Below are 23,160 nucleotides of genomic sequence, written 5' to 3' on the forward strand. Positions count from 1 at the left end.
CCCCATTAGCAACGACCGGTGCGAAAATCGGTTGCTATCCAAAATAGCAACGGCCAGCGTTGTGAAAATAGCAACTCAAATGGCAACTCACCGGTGCGCTTGCTCTAAGGTTAAAAAATCGAAAGTCGCGAGTCATTATTTCGGTTTTCAACTGAAACAATAATACATTTACTGAAAACCAGTAATCGATTCAGTGATTCGCGAAAATACAGCAAAACTATTTGCTGAACAGAAAACAGTAAATGAATGTTTGCTGGAATCCAGCAAAAGAATTGATATGGCAAAAAAATTTACGTCAAGCTGTCATTAGTAAAACGCGCCAAATCGCTGTGTAGATGGTACGGGATCATCGCTAAGCTCCTGATAGCGAATATGGGACCATAGCTAAGTCCTTGATGGTCTAGATGAACTTAAAAGTTGAAATGATAATTATACATCTCTAGTTCAACAGTAATTTGCCTATGATCCGATGGGCGGATGGAATCTGGTGCCTGACGGAAACATGGTTCCCTTGAACTAACTTGTTAACCAGCAAATTGATTTATGCTTTCCTGAATGAACAGCAAATTGTCATAGCTGACAACCAGCAAATTTCATTTTGCTGAACAGATTGCTGGAAGCACAGCACACCTAAAATCAGCAAAATGTTGGTGGTTTCCAGCAATGAAAATTTGATGTGCCGACTTTTTGTTGTTTTTCTGGTATCTATCCGCATTCTCTAGAGCAGCATGAATCAAATGACTTCACAAACAAATACATACAGGTAATGCAGAAATTCTGAGCTTTGGCCAACAAATGAATTAACTTATATTTTCAAGATTTGTATTCACTGGCCCAATGGGCTGTGAAGCTCCCGTCTTATTTGTATAAATTGTTGACACACTTCCATATTAATTGATGAGGAAGTTGATGACATAAAAAAGTTAGATATGTCAGCGAAAATAAGATAGTGAAGTATACCGCTGAATTTTTCTAACTAATTAATATTGCAATTTTATTTTTCACTTGAACTCTAACTTGTGTCGACGGAAAGCATGAGTTAGTTTCCGCTTGCCAATAATCGATCTGAACAGTGTAACCAGAAAACTTATATTTGTTTTTGAAATACAGTCAAATTTCGCTCGTTGGGCTATGTTTAGTTGGGCTACGTTTAAGTTAGGCTCCCGCTCGTTGGGTTATATCCCAACTAAATCGAAGCCAAACATCATTTCTGATAACGTTGAATTTCGTTTGAGGGGTTTGTGGATGCATTTTAACGCAGAAAGTAGAATTAATTCAAATAAAAACAAATGAAGCTGATTATAAATGTTAACAAACAATATTTTAATCAATTGTCAGAGAAACAATATAAATTTTGTGGCTTAATAATACAACGTAGAGCTATGCCTATTTTTGAAAGTATTTGAGAACACGTTATTACTGAGCACTCCTTTTTGGCTTTAAATGTGTGGCTTAAGTAAAACAAATTTCGAATTTGGCCCTATGCTGCGCTTGGCTCAGATTTTGACGGTTCGTTTGGCTCACAACATTCTCTCTATCTATTTCTCCATCTAAGTTTTGCTAGTGGCAGCTTTTCAGTGGTTCCAGCTCGTATCAACTAGCTGGCATCTCTATCCGATTTGCTTTGCTTTATCGCAGCTAACATCGCAGCGGTTCTACGATGTGTGGGCTCCACTGACACTGACAGAGAGCATAACATAGCGTATGAAAAGTGGCGGTGATCTCGTGTACCTCGTGTACACATTGAGATGTTAGCCCTTGTAACATGGCGCGATGTCAGCTAGCTGGTCCGTATGCATAAAAGAATATCGATACAAATATCGCGGTTTCCAGTATCGATACGGTCGAGTATCGGACGCTTGTGTATCGACCCAAAAAATCGGAATATCGCCTCAAAAGTATCGATATTTCCGATACCGATACAATATCGCCCATTGCTACTGTAGTAACTATCGAGTCATAACCTTCCTGAATTCCGCTTATATAATTCTTTGTCGTATCCTGTTTCAGCGACTGAGGCCGTTGAAGGAAGCCTTTGTTGTAGAATACCAATGCGATTTTCGGGCAGGACGATCTACAACGGACCAGTTGCTCACCTTGAGACAGATCCTCGACAAGTTTCGAGAGCACAACTTGAAGACACATAATCTGTTCACAGACTATGTAGCAGAGAGACGGATAGAGGCCGACGACTTCGAGGCAGACCTCGCACGCGCTGGATGTGTGCTGTCGACTAGGATGCCAGAGCAGCGGGTGTAAGGAGAGACTGGAGAGGAGCAACCCAAGACCGAATTTTGTGGAGGCGTATTCTGGATTCGGCAAAGGATCAACGATCTGTCACCATTAAGGTAAAGTAGGTAAGCGGCAGCATAATCTACATTGCGAAACCATAATTGGCATAACAATGTCACAAAAAAAAAATCAAACACTCAATTCACTAGAAATAATGCTTAGCACGAACAAGATTGTAAGCATTATAGGTACATTTATTTAGTTATTTGTACAGTCAACAAGTGGACACAACCTGAATGATTAGAACTAAAACTGAGATTAACAAGTAAAGACGGACTTAAACAGACAACATTCCTAAACAATTGTTTTTCTAATTACGCGTCTAGACGAATTAACAACTGTAACAAAATATTTTATGTAGTCCACATTTGCATGACGAAATAAATAAACATTGTAAACATTTGAATTGCTCGTTAGATAAAAATCTTGCATCGTTTTGCTATCGCCACATGCGAAAGTTGGATGGTGCGAAACTACATCAATATTGTGCGAAATTAGCGCAACTTTTGATGTAATTTGAGTTTTTTATGGATGTATGTTGATCATCATAACACAGTTGATACTCTAGCATATTTTCAACGTATTAGGCCGGCTGCAAATTGGTAATCGGTAATGTTTTTCAGAAAGCTGCTACCGTTGGAGCAATGTTAGAGATGGGCGAACCGACCAACGAAAATGAATTACAATTTATGAGCACCCCAGAACTGATTGTTCGCCAGAAGCCGAAGCTTGTTGAAACATCACGTTTTCGGTGTATATGATAAATATTCCGATTTCAATCTTTATAATATTCATATTAAAGGGTGTTCCACATCAAATTGTATTACGGGAAAAACGCAGTAGAAAATTACCCATTAGATATTTTGTCTTAAAAATTTGGGTAGAAGTAGTTTGGAGCGTATTGTTTACACTGTATCGAAGCCAACAGGTCACCTTCATACCCAAGGACATGAACTCCCCCAATGCACCGGAACTAAGGTCTATCGAAAACTACTGCGCTATTATGAAGCAGACATCCTAAGAAGATCGAATCTGCGGAGTACATGAAGAAAAAGTGGGTTTTCGTACAGAAAGAGCTGCAACCAGATGTTGTATAAAACCTAATGATTGGAGTTATGCGTAAGGTTATGGTATTGAAGTTGAATAAAATAAATATGCCAAAAACTTACTAATGGGTTATATTCTATTGTCTGAAGAGGATCGGTCAACTAAGTAATTTCCTACGGCGTTTTTTTTCCGTGATGTAATTTGATGTGGGACACGCTTTAGACTACACCTAGCTCAGGGTGGCCACTCAAAACCCGAAATTAAATTCCCGGTTTTCACCCGGTATTTCCCGATTTGTTCAAATTTTTTTAATGGTTAATTGTACTTTGAATTCTGTAGTTTTCCATGCAGTTAAGGAATAAAAAAGCGTGACTTTCGATTTACATTTCAATATGCTCTAAGTCACTTCTTGACGTGTTCAGCTTTATTGTAATCAAGAGATATAGTCGCAAAAAATCGAAAACTGCGTCGGATGTCACCTTTCCGAGAGGAGATGTCTACAAGTATCTTATAAACAACGCGTATAATACTCAATACCGAGGAATTCTAGGCCAAATTAAGTTTGAAGGAATCGTTTTTACCTCAACCAGATAAGATTCAATATATAAAAGAGTATTTTCATAACACTTAAAACACGTAACTTCAGCAGCTCACGCATCCTCATCAATATCGTTTTCGTGTCCTCCTCCGGCAACCTGTACTGTATCGTACATCAAGCGCTGCGCTACAAGTCTGTCTTTTTCCAAATTCATGACTACGCACTCCTTGTTCACGGAGAAACCTCGCTCCAACGTGGCATTGCCATGCGATAGAATCAGAATCTTCTTAATAAACACAGTCAAGTAAGGAAGTTTCTTGCCTGAAGCAGCTATCAGATCTCTACAAAAAGTATCAAGGTGGAAAGTCAGCAATGTCTTCGTCGAATGCATACTCAATGGTTGTGAATATTCTTGGCGACATATGCTCTAGGCAAAATTCGAGCCATTTGAATGCTATTCCGGGGAGCTTACCTTCGTCAAGTTAGCTTCCAAGGGAAGATGAATAAAAACAAAAACTGCTTTATGCACTGTAAGATGTCAGCCATCTTTTCCGGGTCACAGGACTAATCTTTTTTCGGTTAAGTATTCGAGGAAACTTTCTTAAGAAATTTTGGTCTTGTGATCGCCATGAGATGGCTGACGAAAAATGGGTTTGTATGGCACAATCCCACCCCCACTGACACAATCTCACCCCGGCTTGTAATGTTCAGTGAAATTCCCGGTTTTTTCCCGGTTCCAAACGATTCCAGGATTTTTCCCGGTTCTCCCGATTGGGTGGCCACCCTGCTAGCTGCACAACATAACCCAGATTTTGTACCATTCCGGTGACTCTGAGTCGTTTTCCAACCGTCGATGAATCAACTCCAAACGATTCGGACAAATCACACTTTTATTGGACACGAGACTTCGGCAATATAACTATTTGTTCATATTCGAACTTTTTGGGCTGTCTTCCAATTCGAAATTTCAACATTAAAACCGCGAATTAATGCCAATGGATGTGGTTTTTTGAGTAAGAAACACAAGAATCTTTCAACGAATAGGAAAAAAATTACAGCGTTATAAGGTTCAAAACATCTGAAACATGTTTGAACGTATTTTCATTGCAGTTTTGAAGGACCACGAAGCAGTAACATTGAAACGATTATTTGTTTTCATTGGAAGAATGAATAAATGGACTATAAGCGAAATATTCTCTTTTTTTTCGATAAAAAGATGTAACAATTTTGTCGGCGACAGTAAATTATGTACAGGATCACAGTAAGAAGCCGCCTCAGAGGAATTATGAAGGGTCACTCACCCAAACTCTTGAGCTTCCGGTCTAACATATGTCACATGATGGATTTGACCACATGCTTGGCTGTCACGTTGGTGAAGTTGTAAATATGTATTTCAAAAAACACTTCTTAATATGGTTCATACTAGTATAACAGAACAGTAAAAGAACCGCTCTAACAAATCCAATGACTCTGTGTCAAGGTGTTTTTGTTTTATTTATGTTTGTGTAGCATTTACTTGCCGAAGCAAACTCAAGCTGTTGGCCTTACGAAAGTCAATCGTTGTCTGCTCTAGCACTTAACCAGAACGAGAACTCTTCAAGAGAACCAAAAAAAAATGATTCCATTCGCGAGCGGCTCTATCGAAAATCTTAGTTGGGGGGAGTTATATTAGCATTTTGAATGAAAAATAATAAAAGTAATCTATACCTACAACTCAGACTCACGGTCAGACGAGAGTTAAAACTAAGGTTAGAGTTTTTAACATATTAAAACATCGCATACATTGTGAACTGTTTATGTTAATTATGCTCCCCAGTCGCATAGCGAGCGAGGTTATCGTGAAAGCCACAAAGCATATCGGAAGTATGTAGTCAGACAATAGCGAGTATTTGACCTCGCACGCAGATTCAACCCAATACAGTACTGCCAACCACCAACAACGACGATGACGATGGCGATAGAATATGATCGTTCATCCAGCGGGGTGCTATACTAGCTTTTGGTATTGGTAGTCGTCTATATGCTGGTGTTGTTCATTCTCGTTCAACAGTGAATGTGTGAAAAACGGGGGAATATAAGTAGAACGGGCCACCATCGAGTGTGGGACCCTACCAGGCAGGCAGGTTCATACTCAATAATTTCACTCTCTCAATAGCTTGGATAAAAATCAAGTGTTGAGAAAAAGATTAGGAACTGGTTGTGTGTATCATCTTTTAGAATGTGCAAGCTCAAAACCGAAAACCGAATGAGTAACCTTTTTTTCTCGTAACCACACAGCGTCATGAAGGCCCATGCGGAGAATTCTCACGCAACACCGAGTGTAACCACAGTTTAATCCGCTGTAGGCCGTTACTTATGTTAATGAGGTTTGCTTTGGACACTTCCTATCGCAGTGAAATCGAAAAAGTGAGAAAGAAACAAACAAAATCAATAGGGCAGAGTAGGGTGAGATAAGATAAAGGCCTTATCAGAGCCTAATCCAAACTGTAGAAACAATGGCCAATAAGATAATCGAAACAATAATTCTTCTACTTGTGGTTAAAAAATTGACTCCAAAAGATAGACTACTTCTATCGTACAAACAGAGAACTGTGTTCTGAACATTCAGTACAAGTTATTCCAGGTTTCAAAAATTAAATTAAAAAAAACAGAATTGACATCATTTAAGAATTTTGAGGTACTCGTGCTTACGGTACAACTGAAGATAGTTGTGCAATAGAGATGGTCGGGTTTGATGTTTTTCAAACCCGTACCCGACCCGAACCCGAATTTTTTTTTCGGTCAATACCCGAACCCGAAACTTTTTCATTCGTTCAAACCCGAACCCGACCCGAACCCGAAAATTTTATTTCATTGAAACCCGAACCCGACCCGAACCCGAGATTTAATAGATTTTATAATCGGGTTTCGGGTTTTAATACCCAAACCCGACCTGAACCCGACATTTTCAAACCCGAACCCGACCCGAACTCGAAAATATTTTTTTCACAAAACCCGAACCCGACCCGTACCCGACATTTTAAAAAAATTTCAAACCCGAACCCGACCTGAACCCGTCGAGTACGGGTCGGGTTCGGGTTTGAAAACCCGAAACCCGACCATCTCTATTGTGCAACTATTTTCAAATTTTTGCTCTAGAAAACTTCACAGAAGAAAGGGAGCAAATTTAACCCACTAGTGCCCAAGTTAATTTCTAGGGCTTCGGCAAAATCACTATGAACACTTTTTAAGTATTTATTGGAGCTTTTAAGAGGTTTGACTGAAGTCCGCCAAAAGGCGGCATTAGGCACTAAAGGGTTGAAGCCAAAACATTTGGTTTGATTGGTACAACGTCTTCAGGAAAATTGGACAGTAATTATATCCTTCTAGAAAAAATATACACCGTGAAAAGAAAAAGAAATCTCCGTAGAAAATAAAAACACAAAAATTCAGTTATAAATTAAACATCTCGAGAATTTTACTTTTTATGAATTTAATTTTTTTGAAGTAGAATACTTCTCTCAGGAAGTTCGGCTACATAGGAATGTGAAATGAAAATCTAAAACCGTAAAAAGTGAAAAATATGTCCAATTTCAAATGCTAATAAATCGGTGTATTCCTTAGTATTAGTTAGTTAGTATTTTTAGAGGTTTGACATTTTTTTGAAAAAATACACAATTTTGTGAAATACATAGTTATCTCATCGTTTAGCAAGTACTAGCAAATCATAATCTTTTCTTTTAAATTGCCAGAAAAAGAAACTTTATGTTCTGAAATTTTGTATTTTTGTGATACAGTCGATATAAGGCAAGTTAGATTTCCTTCGTTCTTGCAGCAATAGATTGGAAAATCTTCTAAGATTCTTCCCAAATGTAGATAATTGTAATTTTATTATTCAAACAATTGTTCTGTTGAAAATAGTCAAGCCTTGTCAAAACGAAAAATTCGACCTCTTATTGGTCGTTATGATTGTTTCCCAAGCACGGTAGACAGAATCATATACTTTGCAATTTAAAATATGCTATTTGGCCTATATAAGAGCCTGTTTCAGCCGAAGCCACTTATTATAGTTCTAAACAGCGACAACAGCAGTCATTTCTTAGTAGCAGCTGTAGCAATGCAGTGGATACCAGCGATAGCGGATAGCGGCCACAGCTGTGGCATAGCAATGGATAGCGCACTAGTTGCAGCGGATCTCAGCATCGATGGCAGCTAGGGCAGCGGATACCAATGGTAGCGTATAGCGGCCACAACTGTGACATGGCTACGGATAGCGTAGCAGTTGCAGCGGATATATCTGATCATGAAGCATTTATGCAATAATTGAATGAAAATTGCAATTACAGCAATCGGCCTTTTTCAAGGCTACTAAATGTTTTTGGAAGAGCATAATGAATGGTTATTAATAAACTGCAACTGAGGTTTAATGCTGCTGCAAATGCACAGCAGTGTGATGTTTATTACAATTTGTTGATACTGTGCTTAACAAGCGGTATATACGAAACAAATCCGATTTCAAAATGATTGAGCAAGCAGCCGGATTATCTTTCTTGTAAAAGTATTCTACTTCAATCTTGCGGTCGTGGCTTTGCATGCAACCCTCCTGTGATTTTTTTTACAAAAAACTACACTACACTAAAACTACTAATTTTTATCGTTAATAGACACTCGGTGTAGTATCAGAGCACTGGTCTAAGTATTCCATGCAATAAATACAAAGCAAGTGTATTTTCACAGAAATCTATGGTTACATTCAAATTTAAATATAGTTATACTTTTTTCTCGTTCAGGTATATCGAAGCACAGAAAACCCTCTTCCATTAATGAAAAATTGTTGATGGTTACTCACAGTGTTTATATACACACTTCCTATGCCTCTTCAAGACAATTTTCGTGGACAAACATAATCAGCAGAATGTTCCAAAAAAAATCCATGTTGAAAAAATCAAGGTGCTCAACCCGAAATTGAAAGATAATGTTATTTATAGTGTTTTCGTAAAATACTTTGACTTTGCTGAGATATTGGCATTTTTGTATGTGATGGAAAACCTAACTGCGAGTCAAATAACTAAACTACCATGCAAAATATTCAAAAAAAACCCTACTCAATTAAAAAATATGAATTGCAAAAAGTGCAAGAGTAGTTTCGTAGCTCAAAAAAGTCATGTTTTTTTTAACAAATCGCATTTGGGCAACCTGAAAACAATTTTTTAGAAAATCGAAAAATTCTACAACAAGACTATAAATAACATAAACTTTCAATTAAGGGTTCAGCACCTTGACTTTCACCGTCATAATCAGTCACAGCACATTGAAAAAAAATATAGGTTAATGTTATCTCATTTTACGGTACTTATTGGTCTCAAAAACATTTATTCGGAACAAATTATACCCAAAAAAACAATTGCTGTCATTTAATTTTGAAACATTATTACGTTATATCGAAGTTGCCTTCTATCGACTGTATCACAAAAATACAAAATTTCAGAACATAAAGTTTATTTTTCTGGCAATTTAAAAGAAAAGATTATGATTTGCTAGTACTTGCTAAACGATGAGATAACTATGTATTTCACAAAATTGTGTATTTTTTTCAAAAAAATGTCAAACCTCGAAAAAGCTTCAATAAATACTTAAAAAATGTTTATGAAGATTCATAGTGATTTTATAGAAGTTCGTCTAAAAACTAACTTGGGCACTAGAGGGTTAAGTACTCGAAGAACATCCGTACTCAGCAGAAAAGAACGGAATTATTCAATTTTAATCGAGGGCAAATTTTTATGCAACTGATTAGAGTAAACTCATTAGATTATCACAAGAAAACGTGAAATTTAAACAAATTTTACAGAAACTCGTAGATCTCAGAATTTGGAAGAGATAGAAATTTTCTGTGTTCTACGAAGTTTTTTAAAATCTTATGATCTATAACTTTGTCGAAAATCGCATAGCTTTAGCGTTAAGAGAAAGAAATTAGCATCGCTGCACCATATTTACGAGAAACCTCTTACTTTATCAAGAAACTTTGTAGAAGATCGAGAATCGATTGGTTAAATCGTTCTGCTAGATTTCATTTCTGGTTCAGTGTGTACTGGTGTAGACAAATATTTTTTTAAAGAAGATGTTAGCTCAAAAACATTATAGGCAATATGAAAATAGTTTTTCGATAAACCTAATTTAAAACGTTGCTGTTTTACCGAGTTGATTACACTGGTCGACAAAAGCGAAAAAAATTGCCCTGAAGTTCAAACAAGTTGCTCTGAAACGTCCAATTTAAAAAATAACACAATATCGCACAGCTTTCTGATTGGACCTTTTTATCGGCTAGTAGGCCAATCTTTTATTCGAACAAAAACTTTGACAGATGCAGATTGGGTCTCGAAAATTAAATTGTTGCAAAGCTGGATGAATGTTTTTTATCGGTGAAGCGCAGTGAAAAAAAGGAAATGGAGTTCGTTTCGTCTAATCTCGATAAGTTGAAGAATTATTTAGGGGTTGAGTAATTTTTCATATTTTGTTATGCTAGATGCCGCAGAGAGAATTGATGACGCCAATCGAAGTTTCAGTGAAAATTGAACTAAATTTCAAAGCTGAAAAAACGATTTCAGATGTTAATTTGTCACTCGACAGTCAATACCATCCCCGGCCATGTCACTACCGTTCTACTGTACTGACGGAGGCCGTCCTTACAACAGCTTAGGGACGAATGACTGTTCACCTCGTCCCTTCTTTCTAAGTCTCTGTCAACAGTAGTCGGTGTCACCACTCCAAGATTGGTTCATATAGCCGTTCAACATAAATTTCATGGTAAATTTCCGGGATTTGTCGAACTTGAAAAAAATATAAGTGATATGGCATTTTATGAGATTCCAATTCTTGCTGATTTTGCACCTAATGTAGGTACAGTAAGTTTAGAACCAAAAGCATCTGAACCTCTGGAACTACCAAGCGTGAAATTAGATGACTTGAGCAAACTTATATCATATGTTAAACAAAAGGAATACTATGCAACATTTTTAAAAACGTTAGTTCCTGCCAAAAAAAGCAGTTGGGCTAAAAATAAATTACCCGACCACTTTGAGGCGGATCTGGATCCCGGAGAAAATGGTGCACAGTAATAAATAATTGAAATAATGTTAATTTGGGGCGGTGAGGATCCAAGAATTGTTTTTTTTTGCGTTACGTAGTTTATGGATGTCGCCTAATCGATTCCTATTTTATGGAAAATTTTCAAATTCGAATATCATACTTCAATCATAAAAATATATTGGTTCGTATAAGGTCTTTGGAGCCATTGAATCAAAGTTCCATGTGTCGCTAATATTTACTAAGAGGCCAATCAGATAGGTCATAGGTGATAACGAAAACAACATAGGTTCTATGTAACAAAACCACCAATAAAACCTGGAAGATTTAAAATGGTAAAAAAAAGCATTGGAGGCGAAGACAACGTTCTTTCTTTGCACTTAAGATCATAGGTGATTAAATTTTATTTTCTGTAAAAATTGGCAATTGAAAAAGATTAATAAAACTTCCAGTTCATTTATCTCTGATTAGCATCGATGTCAGATAGGACCTTTTGAAATGTTTCTCTCGAGTAGAAAAACATCTAAAACTTATCTTCGCTAAGTTAGCAGTACTTTTCGAAAGGGTAATATAATCAATAAACTCAAACCTGCATTAATTGTGGAAATTCTTGGAGGTGCGACTCCAAGTGACTAACTTTAAATTTCAAACATTTCACCATCATACACAATTCGTCACCACAACCTGAGGGAACTCTAGGAATCGAGACTAGGTAGGGCCGTAAGTTATAACTTCTTTCGTCGTAGGTACGTATATTCCCAGCAACAGCAAGCAAGAAGCAACTTGACTTGGGCCAAAGCAGAGTAAAAAACGTACATACGTAGCACTAGCGCTCCCCCATCATTCGCTGCCGTGCGATGACGATAGTCGCAGCTCAGCAGCACAAAATGGCCATACTTTTCCGAACTAAGGCGATTTTTTCACTGCTCGTTTCTTCCCTGTTTACACAAAAATCTACCGTCATTCGGCCATTTTTCAACCATTCGAACAATCGACTACAATTTTTCCTACTCGAATAATAAAAAAGGTAACAAATTTGGTAACTTCGTCGTATTTTTTTGCTGCGTTGGAAGGTAATTTTTTCCTCTACGCAGTGACTTCGGCCATTATTGTACCAGCAGACCTAGCTTTTCGGTTGTTGGAAATTATATAATTAACACTTTTTCCGGCCAAACTGGCCACTGGGAGGTCAGCTCTACTTACAGTTCCATTTCCGGCCAACAATCGGAACCGCTAACGCACGAAAATCTGGGTAATTTTATCGATTTCGATTCACCACTTATCTCCTCACTTGCGGAACAAAGAAAAGAATAAAAAAATGTCGCAACACACAGAGCGCTGTGACGGATAACGACGGGAAAGAAAGACTTGCTCGTTTGCTCCTGCCTCTGCGCTCGTGCTCTATGTCTGCTAGACTGCCGTCTGTGAGCTTTGCAAGGCGAGCCGAACTGAGCCGAGGTTCGTTCGACTGCTGCCTGCTTGACGTTTGCGAGCAGCGTTGCCAGTTCATTTTCTCAAAAATCTGGAAAAGGCAAAAAAAAATCTGGAAAAAATCTGGAAGTCATTTCGTGGGGTGAAAGTTAAATTCTTCGGATAAAAGTCTTGAGGTACGTAAAATTTAAGGTGACAAAATTGCAAAATTTCGCGCCAAATTTGAAGTTATGACCTTTTTGCAGAACAGAGAAAATAAAATCTGGATAAAATCTGGATAATTGGACATCAAATCTGTTTACCTGGATACATGTTCAAAAATCTGGATAATCCAACTAAATCTGGATACCTGGCAACGCTGTTTGCGAGTTTCGCTTTTCGTTCGCGACCAGTGATGCTGTTATATTTTTGTGATCGTATCGTAGGTATTTAGGTATGAGGTATTTTCTCATGAGTTACGACCAACATGGTACATATCTATTCTGTTTAGGGTAATTTTGAAAAAACTTACTGAAGTATGACTTGCGAATCTCCCAAACGTTTAAACTTGTTGAAGAGACCTGAAACTGTTAGGTGAATTATTAGATTCGCAAACAGCTAATCTAATCCATATCGTTTGAATCGAAACGCGGACAAACCGAGCCGGAGTCACTTTCGATTTAGTTATGTTGAGAAATTTGTAAATAATAACCACAGTTCGAAAAATGAAAGGTTTAAATTGAATTCTACTGTCAACTTAAAAAGTTAATTTTAAATTTACTCTTCCGCAGATACGCATTTCGATACTTGACATCACGTTCAAACAATAATTCCAAACATCAGTTTCCTTGACAGGTATCATATGAAATAAGTCCAAATATTTTCCAGTCATGAGCAAATGAAACAGAAATACTGGCAACTGTTGGTAGGCCCGAGGCAGTCCGAAAAATTGGAAAACACCAACACACACAGAGCACCAAGCACGGCACAAGTGTGTTGGTACCATCATGTTGTCCAGAGATGTGTGAGTGAATTTTGTTTTTGGAAGTGTTTTATCCAGTGTCCGCTCAAGAAGCGATTACGGTGGCGCACCGATCGTTCGAAGGGGTAAAAGAAAAGGGCGATTCGCAGACGAAGCAAATTACGTGACAGTAAAGTGGAAGAAAATATAGAGATTTGGACTAGAATGAATTGGTGACGTTTACTAATTTTTTTTACTTCGATCAGCCCAACAACTTTGAGTCATACAATGCATGTCATACGAAGGTTTTTTTTCCACTGAAGAATGGATCAGAACCGTATTTCTACAAAGATAATAAAATACTAAATAAACGAATGGCCTATAATCCATCGGGCTGGCGAGCACATTTTGATTTAGGTCAAAAGATATATGATAAATAATAACAATCAAACAAAGAAAATATACTGAATACCATTTAGAACATCATATACAATGCAAGCTACTCAACGGAAGGCACACAACTGTCGGGTTTTGGTTATGTACGTTTAAATCAGCATTTGCTTTTGAATACCATTTCTATCTATGGTTCAAACTTTGTTTAATGAGTATACTTTTGTTCTGCTGACAAATTTTCAGACTATTGATGCTTTATGCAGTATCGATCCGATCAAGCTGTTGTTTAACAAAGGCGACGACGCTTCAAATAATTTAGAAAAAAAAATCGGAACATGATTTTGAAGTGACTTCCTTGGTTTTGTACATTCGAATAACATGGGCTTACTGTTGTCTTACTATTTTTTGATAAAAGACATTATAATCAATTGCTACGATTATCTGAATAGTCTCGTCGGCTAGCAATTGATAGCAATTAGGTTACTTGTAGTTAATTTATTCCCTTCTTAGTCAAGAAAATATATATTGCCATGAATAATAAAACTGATTTGGGAAAGCCAAGTCTTTTTACACATTTTCCAGTATTGAAAAGTCGACGTTTGTTGTTGGCCACACAAAATAATTAGCTAATTTGTTATATCCTAAGACTTAATGTGCAAAAAAAAACCTGTCTGTTAAAAAATATTTTGAGATTACGTTCGAAAATATTTCTAGTTTGTAGGACAGAATCATTTATAAAAGTAAAAAATAATATGTATACAGTTAGACGAAGGAAACCGATAATGATATGAACAAGAACATCTGAAGAAGTTACGATTAACAGAATAATAAAAGATATAAGTTTAGTTTAAATCATTTTTTCAAATTTTCTAGTGCTAGTTCCCGTTGCACGAATACAAAAAGTATTATTTATTAGAAATGAATTTACACTAACAATTGGAAAGTATATAGATAATCCATGATTAGCCATGCAATACTTTCGGTTTGCATTTAATTATTTAATCCTACGAAATCTACTGAAGCATTATTAATATTGAAGTTCACAAAAAGCATAACCGTTAGTTTAAGGTAAATTGTATCGTAGCAGGCAGTTGGTGTTTACTCTTGACATTTATACATAGAGTGCTCGCACGTGATTGGCACATTGTATGCGAAAATCCAACTTTGAAACGTTTTGTCAGTTTCAATAGCTATCATGGAATGTCTTGTTAATAATAACATGAAAATCTTATAAAATATATTATCGATTGGTACAAATAACGTGAATCCGTTCGATTTTGGTACCATTATCGAATTAAACTCTTACATATAACGTTTTATGATATGCGAGAAAACCATCGTTTTGAGAACAAAATGTTATTAAAATATAACAATAAGAAATTGTCAATACCTTATACGTACTTACCCTCCGGAAGATCTCCATAACACACGAAATTAGGAAAAGTCGAAAGCATCAAAATCACAGCCATAAAGAATCTACGTGTAATATATATATATATATATATATTATGGCGAGACAGGAGTAATATAGAGATAATCATTATATGCAATCCTTAAGAAGCAGCCAACTTTACTAATTACGTTTACAGGTAGTAAAATCGAACAACTAATTAACGCGAGAATGACGTTTGTTCTCAGTTAACACGCTTACCTAATGTATGAATTGTTTTTTTGTTATCATCAACTGGGCACACTCATACTTCGCACTCCACTATAATAGCAGCGATTAACCTGCACTGTTTATTTTATCCATACACAGCTGTTTTCGATTCATCATCACCATGTTCTTCGTTTGAGCTAAACTTGTCACACCAATACCACAACACACAGACTAACTGCACAGCACTTAATGTTTATCTCTGCTTTTTCTCGAATGCAGAGCAACCAGCAGAGCGTTTTATGGTAGAAAGGAATGAACGAAAATTTCAACCTTTTGGAAAGCTCACCTCATTTACGATGCATGACAACCACATAGTAACAGGGACCGAGCTTCGTTCGGGTCTGTGTCTAGAGATAATGAGAAATAATGTCACTTTTCTTATCACCACCGTTTTTTTCCTTGTCCAGTGTCAAATTTGTTCCAGCAAATTGCGTTGTATTTGCAATAGTTTTCACTGATCACAACACACACACGTCTTTAATGACTCATTTGAAAACTTTGAATAAAGTCCCACTGTAAGATACAAAGTCTTTCAGCCTACAATCGGAGTAAAAATTTTACCATCAGGAGAAAATGGAAAATCAATACCGAGCTTGCCTGTGGTTTACACTGCAAACTGAAAGTGCTCGCATTTTAGTTCTTTGTACTTAACTCGAATTGTAAATGTAGAAACAAGTCAAAATAGGGTAAAATGCCAACATTCAGTCTACATTTTTAAAAGGAAATGCCTTTTTTTTTCTAGAATAGTTTGTTACATTCTATGAAGCAGCCTGTTTATGTTCTTTTTGCCGGTATAAATTATCTTTCTCCATTCCATTGTGTACTTCAAAGCCGTGAATGCGGTTTTCTTGCAATATGTTTCCATTCGGCGTGAAAAAATACTCCATAAATTTTCATCAAATTAACAAAGCGTAGTATTTTTCCAGTATATTCATTGTTTTTTTTTTTTGTTTCATCGTTGTAAGCCCTGTTCAGAGTTCCAGATGAAATGAAAATCTCATACAAAATGTTCATTTTTTCACGTGCGTGAAAAATGCAACCCGCAAAGATTTCACTGGAACTGTAAACAAATTTGAACCAGCGAAATCGAAGGATCGCATCTTTTTCACTTGTCGACACTCGTGAAAAAAGAAGCCTCTTGCGAAAACTCGACACTTCAGTACGTTTATATTCTGCCAGTTCCTCCCAATTTTCACTCGGTCGAAGCGTAAACTCATGAATTTTGCTTCGCATGAACTGTAAGTTTGAGAAAATATATGTGTGTTCCACAGCCAGGTTTTCACGACAGATTTCGCTAGTTATCGACATAAGCCCTATGTAAAGTTCCAAGCGAAGTGAAAATCTCATACAAAATCTTCATTTTTTCACGCTCGTGAAAAATGCAACCTGCAAAAATTTCACTTCGCTTGGAACTGTAAACAAATTCGATCCAGTGAAATCGAAGGATGTGGATCTCATCTTTTTCACTGGGGTTTACTTTTTTCACGCATGCAAACGGTAGTGAAAAAGGCAGCAGCAAGCGAAAACTTGCGTGCGTTTATATTCTGTCAGTTGCAGCCAATTTCCATTTCGCTCGGAGTGTAAACTTGTGAAATTCGCTTCACTTAAACTGCAAACTGCAGGCTGGTGAAATATCTGCGTGTTCCACAAACGGGTTTTCACGACAGATTTCGCAAGCGAAATTTTTCGCTTCGCTTGGAACTGTAAACTATATAAGCAAAATTTCACTTTCGAACAATTTTCTATTTTTATAATGACTTTCTACCCGTTAATTTTCAATTTTTCTTTAGAGTAGACAGCAGGTCTTAAGGTCTAAACACAATTGATATGTTGCGGTTGCGTTTGCGACAATTTGACAGTTAGCCAATATATTTTCTATCAAATTAACGTCAACGCAACGCAAACGTATCCATTGTGCTTGGGCCCATGATGAGTAGAACATGGTGCAACGGTTTGATCAAAAAGTAGGCGAGGGGTAGGGAAGCGTTTTTTCACTTTGGAGGGTTGGAGACGAAGCAACAGCGAATAACTTTTTCGTGCTTAATATATCCTGACTAACTAGGCAATTGAATACCGCAAATTGGGTCCTAAAGCTATACCGGTTTATCGGCCATATTGAAAAAAAAAAAATTGCCAGCGAGTAGGTTTGTTTATAAACAACTAGCGCATAAAAATTATCGCATCTCATAATTATAGATATGGCAATGCTACATACCTTGCTACCAATATTCATTAATTTAAGGAACAATTTCCTACTTAAAACACCTGAATGGGGTCCTAAAGTTTTAAACGGTTTCCTGATTTTTATATATCAGCTGGAAGAGTGCAATTGTCTGAGCAAAACGTGATTTTTAAAAAATGTTTATCATTTTCCTTTTATTTTTAAATAAAGGATAAAAATCTGCGCGAAATGCCTTAAATGACATATACCGTACATAAGCGAAACGTCATCTAAGACCTTTCGAGCAGTTTTTTTATTCCTCATTTAAAAATCGAATGAAAACGATAAACGTTTTTCAAAAATCACGTTTTGCTCAGACAATTGCACTCTTCCAGCTGATATATAAAAATCAAGAAACCGTTTAAAACTATAGGACCCCATTCAGGTGTTTTAAGTTGGAAATTGTTTCTTAAATTAATGAATATTGGTAGCAAGGTATGTAGCATTGCCATATCTATAATTATGAGATGCGATAATTTCAACCCGGTGGCATCGGCCTTGTTTCCTGAAGCTGCCGTGAAAGACAGTGGCGCTAGTCTCATCTATGTTTTTGAAGGTTTGTTGACACAGCAGTGTAAGCATGACGAACGAAGCATAATATATGTTGTACAGAATTATGCGCTCGAATCAATTTATTCATGTAAATAAAAGCTTAGCTTAACTTTGTTAATGTTTAAAGGTAGCGTTGATATACTATCTCATTTACATATACTGTAACGTCGAACCGTACAACCCTGCGATTGGGTAAATGAAACGTTGACGTTTACCTTATTTAGATTATAGTAAACATTTGATTTCCGGCATTCTATGAATATTATAGCCACACCATTCTTCAAGTGCATTCACGTTCTAAAGTCGCTCAAGATTGTTGTAAAAAATTATTACGATAGTATAAAATTTGCATACCCAATTATTAGCTTGGTGAAGGTTTAGTTGAGCCGTAAGTTAATTTTATAAATTTAATGCAGTTATTAACAATTAATTATTTTTAGATCCATTGGAGTGCTTCATAATTTGTCTCGCTAGCTGATACAAACGGTTAAGGTTAATTGTAAGCTTTTTAACTTAAAAGCGTAAAAATAATTTAAAAGAAGTCTTGATTATAGTGGTGGAGAAAATCGCTAAACAAAGTTCCCCGAAATAAATCATGGTTGCCCCCAACCAAGTAATTTTGATGAAACGAAAGGCAAATGCCAAAATTTTTCAAACTGGAATACACCAGGAAAATTACTTAGTACATTTTGATCGTACCAAAGTACATAATTTAAAATGTTTAGAAAAAGCACGTATTTTATTCAACGTGCGAATAAAGTGGGAAAATTTCAAGAGACATGGAGGAATCCATAATCTTACGCAATGTCGGAATTGTCAAGCCTATGGTCATGGAACTCGAAACTGCCATATGGCTGCAAAATGTATGATTTGTGGTGACACTAGTCACACGAAAGATATCTGCCCCGTGAAAGAAACCACTAATAGTTTCAAATGTGTAAATTGTGGGGGAAATCACAAATCTAATTTCTTTAGTTGTCCTGTAAGGTCAAAAATTATTGCTTCTAGACAACGTAGGAATTCTAAACAACCTGTTGTCAATGTGGGTAATCAAAAGACTTTCAGTACTGTTCAGGCATCACCAGCACTTTCATTAGCAGGTGTGTCTGTAGGTAATAATTTAAATTCAGATAACAAATTTCAGAAAAATAATCCTGTTCAGGCAACACCAGGCTGTTCTTATGCCAGTGTCCTTTCAGGTAATATTTCAAATTCAAACAGTAACAAACCATTCGTGTTTGGTGCTGAAAAGTCAGCCAGTATTGATTTAGGTAATCCAACTCCCGAAAAGATTGAATACCTACAACAATCCATGCTGCAGCTAATGTCCGTTTTGTTGAACTGTAACTCGATGTACGAGGCTGTTCAAGAAGGTATAAAATTTACAACTAATATTTTTATGAAATTGAAATTCAGCAATGATTTTAAATAATGCTGTAAATTTTCTAAATTGGAATGCTCGCTCTTTAAAAGCGAAAGAGGATGAACTTTTCAATTCTTTAACAGTCCACGATGTGCATATTGCAGTTGTGACTGAAACGCTTTTGAAGCCAAATATTAAACTAAAAAAGAACCCAAATTTTATAGTTTATAGGTTTGATAGAATTGATGTTGCCGGTGGTGGAGTTGCAATAGTTATCCACCGTCGAATAAAACATCGTGTTTTACCCCATCTTGAAACCAAAGTTATCGAGAGTTTGGGAATTGAAATTGAAACAAGTATTGGCATTTTATTTATAGCCGCAGTGTATTTGCCTTTTCAATGCACTGGTGAGCGAAAAAATTATTTCAAGGGAGATTTGCAAAAACTCACAAGAAATAAATCTAAATTTTTAATCATCGGTGATTTTAATGCGAAACATCGATCTTGGAATAATGCTCAAAGCAATTCCAATGGTAAAATATTGTTTAATGATTGCTCGGCTGGATTTTATTCAGTTTTATTTCCAAATGGTCCTACATGTTATTCTTCTATTAGGAATCCATCTACAATTGATTTGGTACTAACAAATCAAAGCCATTCATGCAGTCCCAAGCAACAATTGAAACATAATAAAAAAATAAATTGTGATCATTTGTTGCACCAATGAAATTCCGAGGTTTTAAGAAACATTTTTTGTTACTACGATGAAATTGTAAAGAAACAAACAACAACTAAAGTTGCATCGCTGCTTCAAAAAACGTTACACCAACAACGTCACTCACGTGGTTGGATTTGTTGTTGAAACGTGTAAACGGCATTTGAAAACCTAACCTTCACTGAATAGATCCAGTGGGTGGAGCATACAGGTTGCCAACGTGATGCTTGCGAGATACAAAAAACAAACACACAAAAATTCTTTTAAAAGTTGCTGTCATGTTCTGAAGCCATGTAACAGCAACTTTTGCTCGATCGTTCGCCTTGTATTTGTTTTTGAAATGAGGTTATTTACTGCGTTGTAACTTTTGGGTACTTGGACTACAAGTCGTTCAAAAAGTGGGTCTCTAAAACGAAATGTGATAAATTGCTTTGAATTTCATTATCACGCTGAGGTACTGATGAATTGAAGAAGCAAAATTAAAAACTGGTAATGATCATTGGCATGATAAGAGAAGCAATATTAAAAACTGAGCCATGAGCTTGCAAGTGTTTCTACAGCAAATGACGTAAATAGTACATACGAGAAAATTGAATGGAAATTGATAACTGGAGTTGAATCCGCAAATTTCTGGAAATTATCAAAGATAAATCGCTATACAGACAATCTCTTTCCATTCTGATCATTTGCCATTTTACAATCTAACCACAACGCCATAAAGTTTCTATTGTGCCCTAGTTACTGCTACGATGCATCTTCGTAGCTGAAATTTTACCATGCAGCATTTACCATGTTGTTATCAAATTCCATGCATAAGTTCATACACATTGCGGTTTCATTCTTTAAACTTGTGTTGAAACAACGAAAATGTTGCAATTGGCTCCACCTCCTGCGCTTTTGAAGTAGAATACTTCTCTCAGGAAGTTCGGCTACATAGGGATGTGAAATGAAAATCTAAAACCGAAAAAAGTGGAAAATATGTCCAATTTCAAATGCTAATAAATCGGTTAGTATTCGGTGGATTTCCTTCGTTCTTGCAGCAATAGATTGGAAAATCTTCTAAGATTCTTCCCAAAATAAGATAATTGTAATTTTATTTTTCACACTATTGTACTATTGAAAATAGTCAAGCCTTGTCAAAACGAAAAATTCGACCTCTGATTGGTCGTTATATGCTTGCTTCCCAAGCACGGTCGACAGGATCATATACCTTGCAATTGAAAACATGCTAGTTGGCCTATATAAGAGCCTGTTTCAGCCGGAGCCGCTCATAACAGTTCTAGACAGCGACAACAGCAGTCGTCCTTCCTTAGCAGCAGCACTAGCCCTGTGGTTGATCACCACATCTCAGGAGCAGTGCGGTTTTTCTCAGCATGTGTCGCCAGACAGCTATTATTCCCCCCGTGTTGGGGCAGCATGAAGATTGCCATCAGGAAATCCAATTTTGAACATCAAAATGCCTTTTTTCAAGGCAAATAAACAAGTCATTGAAAGTTAATAATTTTTGTCAACGCAAGCAAGCATTCTGTGTTGCATCCTAACAATTTAAATTTGTCGCACCCGTCTAATTTACTGAATGTGAAATAGCTTCCACAGTGCATGTTGTCCGTGTATCTTAATTCCCCCAATGTTAGGGCAGCTCAAAGGTTGTAATTAGCAACCAACTTTGAACCGCAACATGCTTTTTTCAAGGAAAATAATCAAATAATTGAAGGTTAATAATTTTCTGGCATCAACACAAGCAGACATTCTGTGCGGGATGCAATCAAATTCTGTTGTAGTTGTCTAATTTTTACTTTATTTAGTAAACTCCCCACTGTAGGGGCAGCGCAAAGGCTGCGATCAGCATAACCGACATTGAATAATAAACTGCCCTGTTAGACCGCATTCACAAAGACAGTTAGTTCGACTATGCAGAGCTAATATGAAGTCGATTCAATCAATCAGCAGTAACAGAATTTCGTCGTCTCCCAGTTGCCAAGTTGCAACATGATGCAACACGCAACAGCGAGCGAAATCGCTTGATGTTACAAACCGCAATAAGATACGGGTTAAAACCGTTGCGTGTGTGAGAGCACCATCGGTGTTTATTCGCTGGATACAAAAATCAAATGCGAATTGTGGAATAATTCGTCTAAAGAACATAAGGAAATGGTAAACCTGAACTGAAAGGCGTGGCCTATTACGTAGCACCCTTCGGCTATAAAAGAGTGTTTCTGGGAAAACTAGCTACATTCATTAGTCGGAAGGTGAACTGGATGGACCGTTCACAACGTTGAACGCAGTAACAGCAGATATCGGCACTCAGCAGTAACAGACCATAGCAGCGGGTCGCGCCTGTGGCTGCCTTCACTGCCTTCACAAATCACTTGCCCTGTGGTTGGTCACCACGTCTCAGGCCTCTGCCAGGCTGAACGCCAACGCGAGCGATCGGGCGAGATTTTTGCGGTACATCAGCCGGCACTTCCTCTAATGGAAAAGTAGGATCATTTTGTTTAGAAGAATATTACTGTCGGTAATATTACAGAGATGCGATTGCATCATATCCGATATGGAATTGAACAATTGTTCTTTTGAGGACAAATAAAACACTTAATTTGAAGAGTTAATAGCTTTGGGTACCAGTATGGTAACAGCCTCAGCGGTAGGTGCAGCCGGTACTTCCCTAAGGCCGATGTAATAAGGAAGTAAATGGAAGCGGCACGGCGAAACAGTTCGGGTGTTCTTAGACGCGCGTCATTTTTCGAACGATAGCGGCGGTATTAGCGGTAGATGCATTTGCCAATATTTACTCCAGCCGTGTCTAATTTTCGATGTGAAAACACCTTTCTATTGTGTAGGGCGTGCGCATTAGGCCTCTGCCAGGCTAAACGCGATAAGCGGCGCGAACCGATACGCCGGCCATAGGTTAATTCACAGCCGTAAGTAGAGCTGTGTCAAAGTATT

General features: G+C 37.1%; 1 protein-coding gene across 3 annotated transcripts in view; it reads right to left on the minus strand.

Moving 5' to 3' along the window:
* LOC129726736 (E3 ubiquitin-protein ligase TRIP12) overlaps positions 1-15,963 on the minus strand; it is a 33,011-nt gene extending 17,048 nt beyond the window's left edge. Inside the window, exon 1 of one of the 3 annotated variants that reach the window (XM_055683777.1) lies at positions 15,355-15,963. The gene's annotated coding sequence lies outside the window, so the exon portion shown is untranslated. Of the gene's footprint in view, positions 1-12,142; positions 12,375-15,108; positions 15,186-15,354 lie in introns of those variants that run through there. The other 2 variants (XM_055683778.1, XM_055683776.1) reach the window with 2 other exon arrangements.
* Positions 15,964-23,160: the final 7,197 nt, after the last annotated feature.

Source organism: Wyeomyia smithii, chromosome 3 (assembly GCF_029784165.1).
Source record: "Wyeomyia smithii strain HCP4-BCI-WySm-NY-G18 chromosome 3, ASM2978416v1, whole genome shotgun sequence".
Classification (NCBI taxonomy): domain Eukaryota; kingdom Metazoa; phylum Arthropoda; class Insecta; order Diptera; family Culicidae; genus Wyeomyia; species Wyeomyia smithii.